Source organism: Lissotriton helveticus, chromosome 1_1 (assembly GCF_964261635.1).
Source record: "Lissotriton helveticus chromosome 1_1, aLisHel1.1, whole genome shotgun sequence".
NCBI lineage: Eukaryota > Metazoa > Chordata > Amphibia > Caudata > Salamandridae > Lissotriton > Lissotriton helveticus.
The window spans coordinates 170,700,006-170,717,423 of record NC_136057.1 but is presented as its reverse complement, the minus strand read 5'-3'; the positions used below and the strand labels follow the sequence as shown (position 1 = coordinate 170,717,423).

The following is a 17,418-nucleotide window of genomic DNA, read 5'->3' as shown; positions in this document are numbered from 1 at the left end:
TTTCTTTGGAATAAGAAAGTAAAGGGAGTCCACCGCTCTACCGTAGTGCTGCTTTGGAAGGGGCTCAGTTGCTCACTTTGCAATAGGAATGTTTTGACCTCTTCCTTGAAAAGAAGCAAGTGTTGTGGGCTGAGGGTGGGTTTGTGTGGTGGCATGTTTGATGGGCTTTCTGTGAGTCTGAGTCAATAACCGTGCACGATGATAGAGAGCACTCATTGGTCGGAAGTGAAGTCCCCCCAAAGTGCCAAGAACCCCTGAAGTCTGCCCCCGACAAGTGTTGATTGAACGGGCGGAATGTGAAGGAAGTCACTGTTCACTGGTTGAGACGCCCTTTGCAGGCATACCTCTATCCCTACTCTTGGCTCCGTTGCCTGTATAGGCTCTTCTACTGCAGCCTCTACAATCTTGCAGGTGACCGGCTTTTTGATGCCTTTGGTAAGCTGGTCCCTGTCAGAGGTGGATGCCTTGGCTCTACACCTCCTTTGCTGCTTATGAAAGGACTGGTGTGGAGTTGAAGTTTGCAACCCTCCCGTAGGCTTTGTTGTTTCAGTATCTTTCTTAAATATCTCTAGCATTGCATCGATCAGTAGGCCGAATAAATGCTCGCAATCAAATGTAATGTCAAATAGATACTACTGTACCTCTAGCATGAAGCATGAAATGCACAGCCATGCATGTTTGCGTAAGATGAGAGCTGAGTTTATTCTCCTTGCGGAGGTGTCAGCAGCATCTGGCACAAACCTAAAGGTGGAATTAGATATAAACTTACCCTCACCCACCAATTCCCCCCCTCTCTTTCTGTACTCATCCAGGAAATGTTGTAGGAGATCCTTCATCTCATCCCAGTGGGCCCTGATTTACTCCATTATGTTAGCAGTCCACCAGTGATCGGCGTTCCCTACGTCCACCCTTTTCCCTGCAGCATCAATGAGTTTACTTTCTTTACCAGGCGGTGGGCATCTCTTGTTGCCTGAGCTGCAGCCCTTTTCCATACAGCCGCAACGTCTAATGAGCCAGGGGAAGGATGTCAACTGAAATACAGTGAGTCTGAGGACGTTGGCTTATACTTCCTATCCACTCACATTTACCTGAGATCTCAGCAGCTGGTTTGAGCATTGACTTTATCATAGGTAAGTATTGAACTGACTGTTTTTGATAAAGTCTCTACCAAAAACTCATCATCCTCAGGTGTCACATGCATATCTACCTTAGGATGTGCTGCTGCCACTTGGATGACATTATGGTAGTACGTGGTGTGGTGAGACGGGGATGCCTAAATAGTTATAGGCTCTAGGTCACTGCGGTCCTAAGGGTCGACATCGTAGTCCTTTTAAGTATTGTCAGCACTATGGAGATGGTACATGAGCTCCCAGAAGTCTTCTGTAGGAAAGTATGGGTGGACTCTGTGTCTTACTGCAAGTGTGTAGACTTTGTGGGGGGCTGTGGTGGTGGCAAATGGACTCGCGAATATTGTGGTGGAATAGTTTGAGATGCTGGTGGTGGACTGGTGCTTTTGTGTGCCACAAGTTTCTTCTTTGGTTGCAACATGGTAGACTCCCCCGACTTGAGCCTTCTCTATGTAGAGATAGTGAGTTTCCAGTCTGGGAGATAATAAGATTGTCCTTTGATCTTTATCGAGGACTTGCTCTAAATGTTCGAGGATAGAACCTTCCTGTTCTTCAGCAGTTACCCTTAATGGTTTTTTCAGTGCTGGCTTGCTTTTCAATGCCGAGGGTTCCTTGGAACCAGTGGTTTCTTTCACCTACGCCTTACCCAACTGTAGCATTTTGACCTCGAAGGCTGTGTTGGTACCGATTGCCTTTATCTGGAGTCTTCGGCTTCAAGGCTTGTGTTTGAGTGCCGTTCTTGGTCTCTTGGCTGGAAGCCTGATTAGGATTGACGTTGACTCGTCCTTTCTCAGCTCCAAAGCCCTTTCTCAGTGTCGACTGGAACAGACGGGTTGTGGAGCACCAAGGCGTGTGTGTTGTGCAGTCACAGGGCTGCCTGGTCGACCCCCTAGAATGCATGACTCTGGCACCTCCGGCAGCTTTTTGAAATATATTTGAGCGGGATGGTCCCGGGTACTCATAGCTCCTTGATGTGGTCCTTATTCTTGGACCGGATCCCCTACCACAGTCTGTGTTGAGAGCTCACTGAAGGGATGCCGAAGGTCTTTCCTCTCCCTCGCTTTTGTCAATCTTGATATCACACACTCTTGGGAAGACTTAATGCAGACTGGATATAATTAGGCCACCCTCCTCTTCTGTGCTGACTGGTTTCTCCTCTCCTATAGACTCGGTTTCGGGTGCCATTTTCATGTTTTCAACATGGCATTGATCTCTTCGATACCTCAGAGACTTTTTCAACATTACGCTGGGCAATCTTTTCTGTTATGCTCAGTAGAGAGGCACAGGTGACAGACCTTATGGTGGTTGTTGTCTGGATATTTTGCATTGCACCGTGGGCACTTGCGTAATGGAATCTAATCCATCACCCCGGACAAAACATTCTCTGGTCAAGAGTGGAGGCTGATTGAGCCCATCGCAAGGCTCGGCTCGGCTCCAGTGTATCACCTTCTACTGGATGTATAGTTTTGTATGTTATTGTATAAACTGAGTAGAATCTTTTGTTGCTTGAACGGATTCAGCTTTGTGGTTGTTAGGTGTCGATGGGGAAGAAAACCAATCTAACAATGGAGCCAATGACCATGCACATCGACATAGTAAGGACGAGTCACAGCAACTTGTGACTCAAAATACTTCCTCGAAGAAAAACAAGTAGCAAATGTTTGAACCCAGCACTAGATAGCAGAAGTATGCAGAGCATGTCTACAGTCACACAAGCTACGAATATCAGTTCCAAGCTGCGCAGTGGGGATGGTGCACAAACACATTTGTGTCTTCTCTCTGCTGGGACCAGACACAGAAGACATCCGCCAGTATTGGGATTATACACAGACAGACACAGGGGTCTCCGGGAGACCACTAGGGTTTTAAACCACCACAGTAAGCAGTACAGACCAAACCTAGCATCCGTTCCAAAGTGGGTTGCGGGGATGGAGCAAACGCACAACTGATGAGCTCTCTAATCAGACACAGGAGACAGCCCAAAGTCTTGATATCATTCTGTCATTTTAGGTATCGCTAGACAGACAGCAGGGGTTGAGACCTCCAGGATTAGAAGCCTGCATCAATTGCCACCTAGGCTGCAATGATAAGCTGAAACAAGTCAGTATCTTCTCTGTGCAGGGAGTATGGAAGCGAGAGCTGATTAAGATGTACACAGAAGGGAGGGTCAATGAACGTAACACAAAAGCCATGGACTGACAATATTGAGAGAGGCGTGTGCATGTAAAATGGGACAATGGAGGATAGGAAGGGGCTTTCTATTCAGAACCGGGGTCTGAGAGGCAGAGTAAGCACAGGTCGTGGTGGGACCGCCCAGGAGCAGGTACAGCCCTCTCAGTACGCCCGAGGAGGCGTTTTAACGAAAACCACGAGGTACTTTTAAGGCCTCTTGAAATTCGGAAAAGTTAACCAAGAACTCAACCTACAGATTATGGTCACTTTATCACTTTTTTCATTTCCTCACCTATAGAAACCAGGTCCTGAAGAAAGCCAACCCGACCCCTTATGAGCAACCAGTGGCTGAAACATGTCGACCTTTTTACGGACACTTACCAGTGCGGAAACCCCTAACCACAGCTTCCTACGCACGCCTAATTCCTTTAACTAGGCCTCTTCTCCAGCACTAATTAAATTTACTATAACTGGTCATAGAAGCCTTTTTTATTTTTATTTTTTTCAACATCCCTACTGCACTAACCAGTGGTTTACCTCCGGGTGGATGAAGTATACAACTAAACCCAATGATGATGCTGTCACGTCGCTAACATAAAGGCGGAGAACCAAGATACACCGCCATCCGAGCCTTGGTACGCGAATGAGGGTTTTATTTTTTTTATCGGAACCAGAAACGATTAAGATTACAAAACCCTGGTTACTAGGACAAGTGATCCCTTCCCCCATTGATTTTTTTGGTACAACAATGTACAACAGGTCATTTAAAAACTGTTGGGGAGTTTCATGGGTCACAAGTCACTAAATGATACCACAAGAGTTTAAGAGTAAGATGACACAGCTAGAGACTAGGAAGATGAAGGCTTTGAAGCAGAAAAAACAAGGAGAAAGAGGATTGATAAAATACATCAAAGGAGCCTCAGTAGTAAAATAATGACATGGGACTACAGAGACTAAGGAGTAATAAGCTATGATCCGTGATTGGTGGAGGAGACTGTCCAGGAGTAAGGAAGTGCTTGAGTTGTAAGATGGGAAGGATCAGGAGTAAGAGGGATAATGTAGAACTAGGAGGGAAGATCAGGAGTACAATCAGGACAGTGGACCCCTGAGTAGGAAGTCATGATATGCAACTCGTGGACGGGGATCAGGAGTAAGAGGACACCACAAGAGACTGAAGTTGAACCAGGAGTAAAGAATACAACGGTGTTTGTGTTATCAGATGGGAGTGCTTGAAGGTAAGAGGAATGATATAGGATTGCAAGGGAGGATCAGGCGTATCATCATGGCACGAGACAGGAGTCATGAGTAAGTAGGCATGATATGCAACTGGGGGACGGGGATCAGGCGTAAGAGCACACCAGATGAGATTGAAATTAGAACAAGAGCAAGAAGTGGTTTGTTTTTTGAGTATTTTTTTGGTAATTTGCTTCTGTCTAATTCAATGCTTAAATTGAAGTTCGGTGGAGTTTTTGGCGATTCTTTTGGAATTCTTCTGTCCTTAATCCAGACCAAATGGCTGAAAAAAAAAATCCAACAATGGCAAACCATGCATCGGAGCTTCCGGGGAGCATGTTTGATGTCACAGAAAAATTTCACACCACCCACTGGTGGCCCACGGCGATGCCCACAAATAGAGAGAGAGAGAGAGAAGAGACAATTCAGGACCCAACTACTAGATGAGAGATTAATGCACAACATGTGAATTTAGAAAATATTGAGGCTCTAAAACATAGTTTTCACTAAAGAGATTGTGAATTAAAGACGCAACCTTTAGCCAAAGTGCCACAGAGAGGGACATGAATTTTATGAAAAGGCTGGGACTTGCACAGGTGATACTTAGCAAACAATATGTAAGGTAATGCTGGAGACCATGTGGAACCTGTACAGAGAGCTGGCAGTAAAGGTAAGATCAGGGGACCATGAAGTACCTGTATAGAGAGCAAATGGTAGTTAGGAACAACAGGAGGCTAGCAGTCCCCACAGTCTGTGGCTCCAATGGCACAGAGAAGCACGTGCTACTTCCGCTCCAGCGGGATCCTCTGCTCAGAAAAACTTGCTCTTTAAAAACCCTCTCAAGTTTGATCAGTGACGCTCAGGTTACAAGACAGAAACAGAAGTTAATAAGTAACACTACAAGGAAGAAGATAGCATTAGACAGGTGTAAGTTGGGGCATTGGTTGGCATGGAACCAACAAACAGTTCCACAGAGGAACAGAAATGATAAACATGACTAAGAAAATTGATTGATAAGCAAATGGTGAGCATGGAGGAAAGAATGTGTAGAAGGAAATAAAGATAGCGATATCAAAAATCCTCAACAAAAACTGGAAGATTCTGCAGCTGGACAATACTGTGAGGAAACTAATGGGCAAACACCAAACATAAATTACCGCAGAGCAAGAAACCTAAAGTATCGATTGGTCCATATCCATTTTAAAAGAAAGAAAAATGATTCATGGCTGAAAACAAAAACTGGCTGTCAGAATCAGTTTTAGTGATGTTTTAATTCCTTTAATGCTGTAGATGAATATTCACATCAATGGAACTACAGGCTACAGTTCAAAAAAAGAAAGGAGTGAACCCACAGAATTGATCTTTTAGGAAAACAGGTACATTTATTAACAATTGAGAGGTGACACGAGGAGAGAGTAGCCAGACAAACAACTAGAATTCAATCTGTCTCTTTACACATTTTTGCAGATAAGAGAGAGAGCCCTGAAGAGAATCTGGGAACTTGTTCCCCGGATTCGAAACGCGTCGGCCTAGAGACGGAGAGAGTAGGAACATCTAGTGATAACCGACCAGTGCATGATCATTAAAATGACCAATCTCCCCTCTTTTTCTTTAAACTGATCCTTACATTGTCCTTCATTGGTGTAATGTACAGTGATTATTTTTTGAAGAATATTGCAAAGATTTATAGATTGTCTTTTTGCAAATTGTGGTTTATGAAGAAATGTATATAGAATATGTTGAATTGTTTGTATAGAGTTTGTATGTATATATGTCAGTTTGTGTAGAACGAATTAGTCTTTTTCTCACACATGCAAAATGAAGAACATAAATATAAAGTTATGATAAAAAGTCAAAGGGTAAAATAAAAGTACCCAAACAAATTTAGAATTGTTATTTGTTTGTTTATAACGACTGAAAAAAAAGTGGTGTAGGCAATTGTTGAGGTTAATACCTCAAATATGTAGGCAGTACAATTTGTGAGCTGAAAAAAGAGAATGCTGGAACATGTCGAGCCACCATTAACAAGGATAGAACAAATGCTGTGGCAAAACATATGGAGCAATATCACAAGAGTGATTGGAAGTTACTCAAATGCTATGGAATAGAAACGGTGCCACAAAATGAGGGTGGTGGAAACAGAGGAAAAAAGTATCCGCCAAAAAGAATCGTGTCATATCATTAAATTGAGAACATTAACACCTCACAACCTTAACCAATCAGTAGAACTATGCATTCATTTATAAACCATGAACTAACTTCCTTCATGGAGTTACTCAAAGAAACAATTGCACCTTCACTGAGTACTTGCATACAATGGAAAACGATGCAAAGTCTTCATTGGGCCCCAACGAGTCATGGAATTACCAACCCACCAGAGGGTTCTAAATTTATAAACAATCGGAAGAAAAAAATACATCTGACCCACTGGTGGGTTGGACTTTATGAACTGGAGATATAACACTTGGGAAAATTATTGAATGAACTTGTGAGCCTATTAGGTAAACAAAATATATATAATCACAAAATTACCTTTGTACTTCACTGTATAATGTCTTAAAAATGTTTGTTTAAATGAGCACTTTCACTTTAGAAACAAAAGGTAATGAAAAGCACTCATGGGACACTACATCTCCCATAATACTTAGGGGCACTTGTTTTCAGCGCTGATTAAGACCGTGATCATAGTCTTTTCTTAAGACCGAAACGCGTTGGTCTATCGCCTTTACCCTAATCACGAGTATGAGAAAATAAAAGAAAAATTGCAAAGGTCTACTGGAGTGCGAGCCGTTTATTCTTCTGCCTGTGAAGAATTGTGGTGAATATTACAGCGGTTTTGTTCAACCGCGGGATCTCACACCTACAACAAGCTCCGCAATGCCTGACGATGAAGGAAATAAAGAAGGACGAAAAGAATGCAGGATGGAACTAAAAGAAGGACAGATAGATGGAACGGAAAGAAGGAAAAAAATAAAGGAAGAAGGAAGGAAACTTTGCTCGGGGAAGCAATTCCAGTGGAACTCTCTAGAAAGTACTGAAATTGCCTCTTTGCGCATTCACCTACTCCCATACCATTCAAAGTGGGGCTGGGAGATATTTTATTTTTATGACTACTCCCTTATGCATCTCTAACACAAACTGTAGGACGTAATAGTAAAATAAATAAAAAATACCTCCTCATCCTCCTTGGCACTGAGACTCAGTCCCAAGTCTCCGTCATGGGTGAGGCGTTTCTATCTTCTTGTCACCAGCATGATCTAAAAGAAAGGAGATATATCAGTCAGAGGGGGGTTTCCAGACATCAACGCAAGCCAACTGAAAGCCATGAGGCTGGGAAGTAAAAGATACAATTTAAAAACACAACACACATCTCTGACCCAATCTCTCCCTACACCAAAAAAGTGAAAGACAAACAAGTTACTTACCTTTGGTACGGATCTGTCTGGTGGATATTATATCCAAGTGCAGATTCCTACCTTTGTGAATATTCCCCAGGTGTCAGACTGGATCCAGAAACTTTTCAACTGTACCTCTGCCTGTTGGTAGGTGGTGGTGTGCAGCTCTGAGACGTCACTACTCCGGAAGTGATGCGGTGGCCAGCATATAAGCGACATACATGCGTTGCGATGTCAATTGCGTTGCGATGTCAATTGCTTTCTAGGCCGTTCGCGCCCTCAGACACACACAGCCCATTCACAAATTGGTAAGACCCGAGTGCACATCTCTGGATCGGAGCCATTTTTAGATCTGAAAAGAGTTCAGTTCACGGAACGGAGAGATGGGATGGTCTGTATGGAATCGGAGGTTGGATAGCGCATCCACCATAAAGACTGTTACCGAAGGTAAGTAACTTGTTCTTCTGAAGGGTACTTCTAACGACAGATTCCTCACCCTGTGGATAGATACCATAACAGTACCTCCCAAGCGGACGGGTCTGTGAACTTGCTCAGACTAAAATGTCCAGCACGACCGAGCAGACAAATTTCCCTCTTGACGGACCCGACTATCGAGGCAGTAGTGCTTCATGCTGGTGTGCACCAAAACCCATGTGGCTTTCTGACAGATGTACAGTGTAAGTAGCCGTGTGAATGAGCTCTTAAGCCCTTTAAAGGCTGCTTCATAGCAGGCACATAGCAGCTCTTTTAGTAGAGAACAATCTATAGGGAGATGGTCTGTTTTTGCACCGCATTACTCTTCTTTGCTCTAGAAAACCCTACAAAGAGCTGATCATCCATTCGGCGTCGCCTTGGTACGATCAATATAGAAATTCAAAGCTCTTTTAGAGTCTAAACAATGGTGCCTCTCTTCCTCCCTATAGGGTTGAGGTGGAGCAAAGAATGCCAGAAGGATGAGAGCCTAACTGAGATGAAAAACATTGAACCCTTTCGGTAGAAAGGAAGCTTGGTTTCTACAAGCTAACTTATCTGGAAAGAAGGTGGCATAAAGATGGAATTACACACAGAGCTTGAAGCTGCCTCACACGTCTTTAGTCAATGTTATGGTGATGAGAAAGACTGTTTTCAAAGCCAGAACACACAAAGGAGTACTGTGCAACAATTCAAAAGGGGTGCAAATCAAGAAGGTGAGGACTAAATTCATGTCCCACTGAGGAATCACAAAATGTTTTGGTGAAAATAAATGTTGCAAACCTTTCAAAAGCTTTATCACAAATGGTAATTTAAATCATAAAAGCTGATCCGGCAACCGGAAGAGGGCCTAAATAGCCAATGTGTAGCCTTTAACAGTGTCCAAAACAAGTGGCTGCTAGGCAAGAGACAAAACAAAGAGAAAATCTTCAGTCAACTTTGTGTTTTAATGGTCTATTTGTGGGGTGCCACACCAATCCACAAATGTGTCCCAACATCTGGCGTACAGATTTAGTGGAGACACCTCGCCGCTATGATGACATCAACAACCATAGGGCGCAAGTCAAAGGCAGTCCACTGTCACAGTTCCATCTCTAAGCATGTAGATGCAAAGTGTGCAGGCCCGAGTGCAGAACCCTACCCTGCTGTTGAGACATAAGGCCCTTCCAAAGAGGAGGCTTGGTCGGAGAACTGATGCTCATGCCCAGGAGTTCGGGGTACCACACTCTCCTGGCTGAATCCAGTGCCACTAAGATGACGTAAGCCAGTCATTCCTCCTGGTCTTTTTCAAAACCCGAGGCAGGACAGGCAGTGGGGCGAAGGCATACAGGAGTCCAGAACCTCACTCAGAAGGTGCCGCCGAATGAGAGCTGCTTTGGAAACGCTACTACACAGAGGTATCGACATTGCACGTTCTTGGTGGTGGCAGAAAGATGGAGCCATGGTTCTCTCTATTGCTGAAAGGCAGCCTGCGCTGCCTCTTGGTGTAGCTGTCATTTGTGATGCGCTAGGCGCATGCGGCTGGGTTAGTCCGCACTGACATTTAAAGATCACGCCAGGTGGTTCACCACCAGGGAAATCCCTTGACAATCCAGCCACTTGCAGAGGCGCAAGGCCTCCTGGCACACAGGTTCCAAGACCCTGCTTGCTTGATGCAGTCCCACTTGGTGGTGGTGGTGTCTATGAGCTCCTAATACCAGCTACCCTTTGATGGTAGCAGAAATGCTTTTTACCCCAAGCTAATCACTCAACTCAAACAAGCTGATGTGGAGTCGAGTCTCCACTAGATACCAGAGTCCTCTGGTCTGCACCTCTCTCAGGAAGCCTCCCCAACTGAGTAGTGATGCTTCCCTGACCAGCACCAGCTGTGGGTGGGATAATGAGAGGGGCCTGCCACTGACACAAACACAGTCCAGTAGTCACTACTGCAGATCTTTTGCAGTCTCCTCTGAAATCTAGATATAATCAGATAAATGTCCCTGAAGTTGCGTCCACTGGAATTTCAGGTCACACTGTAGAGCCCGCAAGTTCCATCGGGCATGTGACAAACAGGATGCAGGAGGCTAATAATCCCAGCAGCCTCAGAGTTAGCCGCATTGAGACCCAGGACAGAGGCTGAAACATTGGGGTAGCAGCCAGAATGTCCTGGACTCTCAAATTTTAGGAAAAGGCAAAAAAAGAACAGTATTCAGATTGGGCCCTAGGAAAGGAAGTGTCTGCGAAGGAGTCTGGTGTAACTTTGGCTCATTGATAGTGAACCCCCAAAAAACCCTAAATCATCTGAAGGTGGTTGATGTCTGGCTGGAGATACCTCGCCTTCAACAGCCACAAACCATTACTTCTGTAAACACCAGAGGGGTGCTAGTGAGCAAAAAGGGGAGCATTGCGAACTAAAAATGCTCTTGGCCAACCATGAACAACAGGTAGAGCCTGTGAGCCAGCAGGAGGAGGATTTGGAAGGAAGTGTTTTGCAGTCTCCAGGGCAGACAGGACATGGCCTAGCGATAACATCTCAAATTTGTCCTCCAGAAGGTGGTGTTGAGAGGCCATAGATCTAAAATTGGACGAAGGCATCCTTCAGCACAAGGAAGAACTAGAGGTAAACACTCAGTTCCTACTTCTGAAGCATGAACCCTCTTTCCACAGCCTCTTTGGCCAAAAAGGCCTGCACTTCTTGCCGTAAGACATATAGATGGCCCTCGGTCAGCTGTCCTGACGGTGGTGAAAGGTGCAGCGGGATAAATAGAAAAAGAAGGGCATAGTCTTGGCAGAAAATTTCATTACTCACTTGTCTGTTGTAATGGTAGCCACCCTTGGGAGGAAATATCAGATCCTGCCTCCGACAGGGTGACTGTGAGCCGGCAAGGATCCATTAAAGCGTCTTTGCGGTTTCTGCACCTTGAGGGCCGAGTGACTGAGCTACACATTGTCCCGGCTGACCTCGTTGTCTGGGAACTGCGATCTCAGCCACTAAATGGCTGAAACGCTTGGTAGGATGGAGGAGTACTCTGGCGTTGATGGAGGGGAAAGCCTCTATTGTAGCCACAGAGAAATTGAAAGCGAGTGGAATTGCCTGGTGCGAGCAGACAAGCTCAAGGAACACGCTGTGCTGCTGCTCGCTTTAAAGCATTACAAGGCTGAGTCCGCTTTATTCCCATACAAAGCAGGATCCGTCGATTAATGGATCATGTCCATTAAAGATGACTGGATGTCCCTAGAAAAAGCTGTAGATGTCAACCAGGCAAAGCGACAAACAGCTGAACTGGTGCCCATTGTACGTCTAGTACAGTTGGTTGTATCTAGTCCTGAGCGTATTATGAATTTTGCAGCAACGTGGATGTCCTGAATAGCTTGCGTGAGGGGTTTCCAAGTTTAAATATCGATAAAAATATAGTCAACAAAAATATTGATGTAAAAATATTGATTACAAAAATATCGACTCCCTATACATAAACAGGTAAGTACAATAATATTGACTCAAAAATATCGATGTAAAAAACTATAGATGTAAAAAAATATCGACTTTAATTTTTTTTACATTAAATTAATTAATTATTAATATTATTAATAACAAAAAATTTAATTTAATATATATTTTAAGAATTTATAACAAATAATACTTAATTTAATCAATATAAACACAAAAAATGTGTACATATACATATATTTACTTAAATACATTTTATTAAATATCTTTATTTAATTTATAAACTTTATTAATTATATCAAAATAAAATAAACACAAATAATTTAAAATAAAATACAATATTCTATATTTAATTAACACATTAAACTATTAAAAAAATTATACATACATTTAATAACAAAATAAAAATATTAGTAGTTAAAAGATTGGATAGAGGGAGGGTAAAAATGACTATTCCTACTCCAGTGAATGCAACAGTAGGGAAAGCGCTGGATAGCGCAGGGGTAAAAATTACTATTCCCACTCCAGTGAGTGCAACAGTAGGGAAAGCGCTGGATAGCGGAGGGGTAAAAATTACTACTACCACTCCAGTGAGTGCAACAGTAGGGAAAGCGCTGGCTAGCGTAGGGGTCAAAATTACTATTCCCACTCCAGTGAGTGCAACAGTAGGGAAAGCGCTGGATAGCGTAGGGGTAAAAGTTACTATTCCCACTCCAGTGAGTGCAACAGTAGGGAAAGCGCTGGATAGCGGAGGGGTAAAAATTACTATTCCCACTCCAGTGAGTGCAACAGTAGGGAAAACACTGGATAGCGGAGGGCTAAAAATGACTATTCCCACTCCAGAGAGTGCAACAGTAGGAAAAGAGTTGGATAGTGTAGGGGTAAAAATTACTATTCCCACTCCAGTGAGTGCAACAGTCGGGAAAGCGCTGGATAGCGTAGGGGTAAAAATTACTATTCCCACTCCAGTGAGTGCAACAGTAGGGAAAGCGCTGGATAGCGGAGGGGTAAAAATGACTATTCCAACTCTAGTGAGTGCAACAGTAGAGAAAGCACTGGATAGCGGAGGGGTAAAAATTAATATTCCCACTCCAGTGAGTGCAATAGTAGGGAAAGTGCGGGATCCCAAAACAATAAAAAACAAAACTATCAACATTTTAATTAAATATAATTTCCAATATTAACATAATTAATACATCAATGTAAATATATTATTAACAAAGATAATAAAAAAGAATTAATTAAACATTATTTAACACTATAATATACCCAACACACACCTAAAGTTAATTACACAATTACATTTATTACTTACTAATTAATTAATGAAAATTATTGTATTATTATTTATTAATGAATCAATAAAAAATTAATTACTTACCACCTTTCACACCATTTACATATATAAACACCACAACACACACCTAAAATTAATTACACAATTACAAAAAATAATGACTAATTAATGGTAATAAATTTTAAAATATTTAATAATTATTCAATAAAAACATTAATTACTTACCACCCTTCACACCATTTACACATATAAACACCACAACACACACCTAAAATTAATTAAACAATTAACATAATTAATAATTGACTAATTGAAATTAACAACTAATTATTAAACTATTAATAATTAATAAATTAACAAATTAATTAATCAATACATTTTATATAATTAAATAACTTCCTACCCTATTCCCCTATAAACCCACAACGGAACTAATAACGCAAAATTAAACAAAATAAATTAATAACTAGAAGAATTCTAAAACATAATAAAATGATAAAATTCTCATTAAAAACACTAAAATACATAACATTATTAATAAATCAATATTTTTGTCAACTATATTTTTGTAAACGATATTTATTACAACTCTATTTTTGTAATCGATATTACTTACCTGTCAGTCGATATTCTGGTCAACTATATTTTTGTTGTCGATATTTCTTCCAAACAATATTTCTGCGGCGATATTAACGTCCCACGATATTTCTCCGTCGATATTCCTGCTCTGCACCGCATGAGGGATGCCTGAAGGTCGTCCAACACAGCAGGTGAGACTTGAGCTACCATATCCAAAAGGGCATGAGATAGCGGGTTTTTGTTATGGGCGACTGGCTGAGGACTCATATGTCACCTGACCTGGGGGAGGCACAATTGCTATGTTATGTTTGTTGTCTTAGGTTTGTTTCTGTGACACCATTGTACACATATCAACTCCTGTGTAGTGCACATAGTCTCATGCTTCATCATCAGGCTTCCCAAACCAAGATCTCCAGATGTGTCCAGCCAGGTAGGCTCTGCCATCTATTGTGGGAATAAGGTTTGTATGGCCTGAAGGGGGAATTTTAAATCAGTCTAGGGCAATAATCCACAAAAAGTGCATTGTTATGGGCTGCCTTGGCTGGATTAAAAACTACCAAGTTAGCGATGGACGGTTGACCTATGACACAGGTATTGAAGGTCCCAACGTGAGCGAGCTCCTGACGTGCCTGGGTACTCCTAAGGTAAGCTGTAAAGCTTGGGAGGGTGGATGGGGACTCCTTGTATCGGGCCTCAGCTGTGGGGTAGGTGTTATGTTAAAATTTATTTCTAGAGCGCGCGTTCACCAGATGGTTTCTTGGCGCTGTGGGCAGAACGGTAGCCGTACCAGACAGTGAGTGGGTGTCAATTGTAAGCGTGGGAGAAAAGCCAAGTTTTTAGTAATTTCCTAAATTGGGTATAGGAATCCGCCGTGCCCAAATAGGGAGGGCGGGCGTTCCAAAATTGGGGGGCCAGGGTCGTGTATCTAATGCCACCGTATTTCTTCCGTTTTAAAGAATAGGAAACCAGCAAGTTCTTCTTTAGAGGAACGTACATCGCGAGAGGGAAGCTACCGCTGAATGTTTAGAGCAATAAAAGCAGGTGGACACTAGCACTTCCACACCCCACCGAGAGACTTCAAAGTGGGCATGTTTTGTCCGTCGTATAGTTTCACTGTTTTAGGGTTTTTGTTATGGGGCAACTGGCTGGGACTCATATGTCACCTGACCTGGGGGAGGCACAATTGCTACATTATGTTTCTTGTTTTAGGTTTGTTTCTGGGAAGCCATTGTACAAATATCGACTACTGTGGAGTGCACATTGCTGAGAGGGAGTTATGCATTACTCACTTACGAACTGTTGTAAAAATGGGGTACAGAACTCCTTGAGCCCAGGCCTGACACGCACACTACCATGTGTGGGGACAAGTGCTGACAATCTTACCCCACAATATAATGCTGTAACATGGAATGTCCATGGCAAGGCAAACCCTGCCAAGCGTTACAGAATCTACACATACCTTAAGCGGCACCACACATACATTGCCATGTTGCAAGAAACGCATCTTCCAGCAGCGAACTCCAGAAAGTTTGGGCTAAATGGAGAGTGCAGGTCTATGGTACAGCCTCCGTGGAGTTCGCACATGGTGTGCTCATATGGATTGTACCAGGGTTCCCTTAAGTAGTATAATGACACCGCGCAGATGCAGGGGGTAGACGTGGTATTAGAGAACCAAATAGATGGGGCACAGCTAACACTCGTGGGGATCTAGAAACCCAACTCCAATCAAACAGAATTCTTTGATGCGCTCACTCCTGTGCCTTTTTGCAACCCGGCAGCGATGGGCCTTTGGGGTGGAGACTTCAACTGTGCGCCAGATGCGATCTAGGAACGCTCTACTTCCCCTCTGCGGGGCGCGGCGGGTGCCGGACTACACAATACTTATGGACTTGACTAATGTCGAGATGCCTACACAATGTGTGGAAGCTGGGACGCCCAGCAGACCTTGAGGATTCATTCTATTCTGCGGTTCACAACCTCCAATCCAGGCTCGACTTGATTCTCTGCACAGACCAACTGGGTCCACTGAATACTTGGCCCGTACGCTCTCGGACCATTGCCCACTGCAAGTTGTCCTGCAGTGGGACAGACCACACACGCCAATTCCTACCTGGAGACTTCCGACCTAAGTATTAAAAGACCCACCCTTCTGTGAAGGCCTCTCTACATTCATCACTTCATACACTTACCTCAGGGCCACAGAATGGGATGCACACAAAGTAGTGTTAAGTGATCGTTGCCTGGTTGCTACCTGAGCGGTCCGACGGCCACTACGGGACACATTTCTAACGGTGGATATGGAACTATGCCCCTTAGAGAGAGCAGTAGCTGTATGAGAAAAGGGGGTTGAGCATCTCCTACACTTACGTGAACAGCATAGAGAAGCTTAGACCAGACTGGGACGACATGACTACAAACACCGACTGACTATGCTTTATGCAGAAGGCGACCAATCAGGCACACTATTAGCATGGTTGGTCAAGGAAGACCAGCAGCGCAACCCAAACAGGGTCATAAGACATGATGATGGCTCACTGGCCTCCACGCAGGCTGATATTAACAAAACATTCCATGATTACTACCAAACTGTATGGAGTAATGGATGCCCCAGACCTCTTACCTGGATTCACGACTGGACTCCTATTAACACGCCTGTCTCCACTCCAGAGAGCCAAACTGGAAGAACCCATTTGACTGGAAGAACCCATTCGACTGGAAGAGCCCATTCGACTGGAAGAGGTTGGAGTTAGCTGTAGCTCAAATAGCCCATAATAAGACCCCGGGCACGGATGGGCTGCCAGTTGAATACCATGCCACGCTCTCCATCCTGCTTACTCAGCCCCTCCTGGAGGTGTTTGATGAAGCCAGGTTTCATGGCCAGCTCCCAGACTTGCAATGTTAATTGCTAATAGTGGTCATCTCCAAACAGGGATGTGATCCAATAGATGTCCAGTCGTACCACCCACTGTCCCTCCTTAACCTTCACTGTGAAGTCCTGGGAAAGATACCCGCCAACAGACTGCTCCCGTTTATTGGCACATTGGTCAATGACGATCAGTCTGGAATTGATCTCAGCACGTAGTACTTTCCTCAATATAAGACAGCTCTTACAAATCATCCATGACACACCACCGGAGGCACATGACAGGCTAGGGTATCCCTTGGCATTGAGAAAGCCTTTGATACCCTGAGTTGGGAATTTCTACTAACGGCACTGCAGCACGTGGGATTTGGGCGGAGTTTTTGGGTTAGATCCGCACACTGTACTCCAACCCGACAGCTAGAGTAAAAATGGGTTAGTTGATATCGGACAGCTTCCCAATTTTTCCAAGGTTGCCCACTGTCACCATTGCTCTTTGTGATTGCCATGGAGCCACCAGCCTGCCGCAGGCGGCTGCATGCACAGGACTAAACATTTACCACATTGTGTCTCTTTACGCAGATGATGTGTTGGTCTTTCTGCGTGAGGTTAGAGCTTCTTTGCCAGACTTGATGCGATTACTAGACAACTTTGGAGCCGTCTCAGACCTCAGAGTTATCTGGCCCAAATCGTGCCTGTTCCCACTTGCCCCGACCCCAGAGCCCCAAAGGGATGTTTCCCCGGAACACTTACTCAAATGGCACGAAGACACATTTAAATATCAGGGTTTCTATATATAGCACACCGACAGGGCCCTCAAAGAAGGTAACGTGGATCAGGCAGTGCGACCACCCTTT

At 43.7% G+C, this 17,418-nt stretch overlaps 1 protein-coding gene across 6 annotated transcripts in view; it reads right to left on the bottom strand.

The window, feature by feature from the left end:
- Positions 1-17,418, bottom strand: part of ST3GAL3 (ST3 beta-galactoside alpha-2,3-sialyltransferase 3) — a 1,285,176-nt gene that overhangs the window by 1,091,138 nt on the left and 176,620 nt on the right. For 5 of the 6 annotated variants that reach the window (XM_078661151.1, XM_078661230.1, XM_078660924.1 and 2 more), the window contains exon 2: positions 7,706-7,789. The gene's annotated coding sequence lies outside the window, so the exon portion shown is untranslated. Of the gene's footprint in view, positions 1-5,227; positions 5,380-7,705; positions 7,790-17,418 lie in introns of those variants that run through there. The other variant, XM_078661002.1, reaches the window with a different exon arrangement.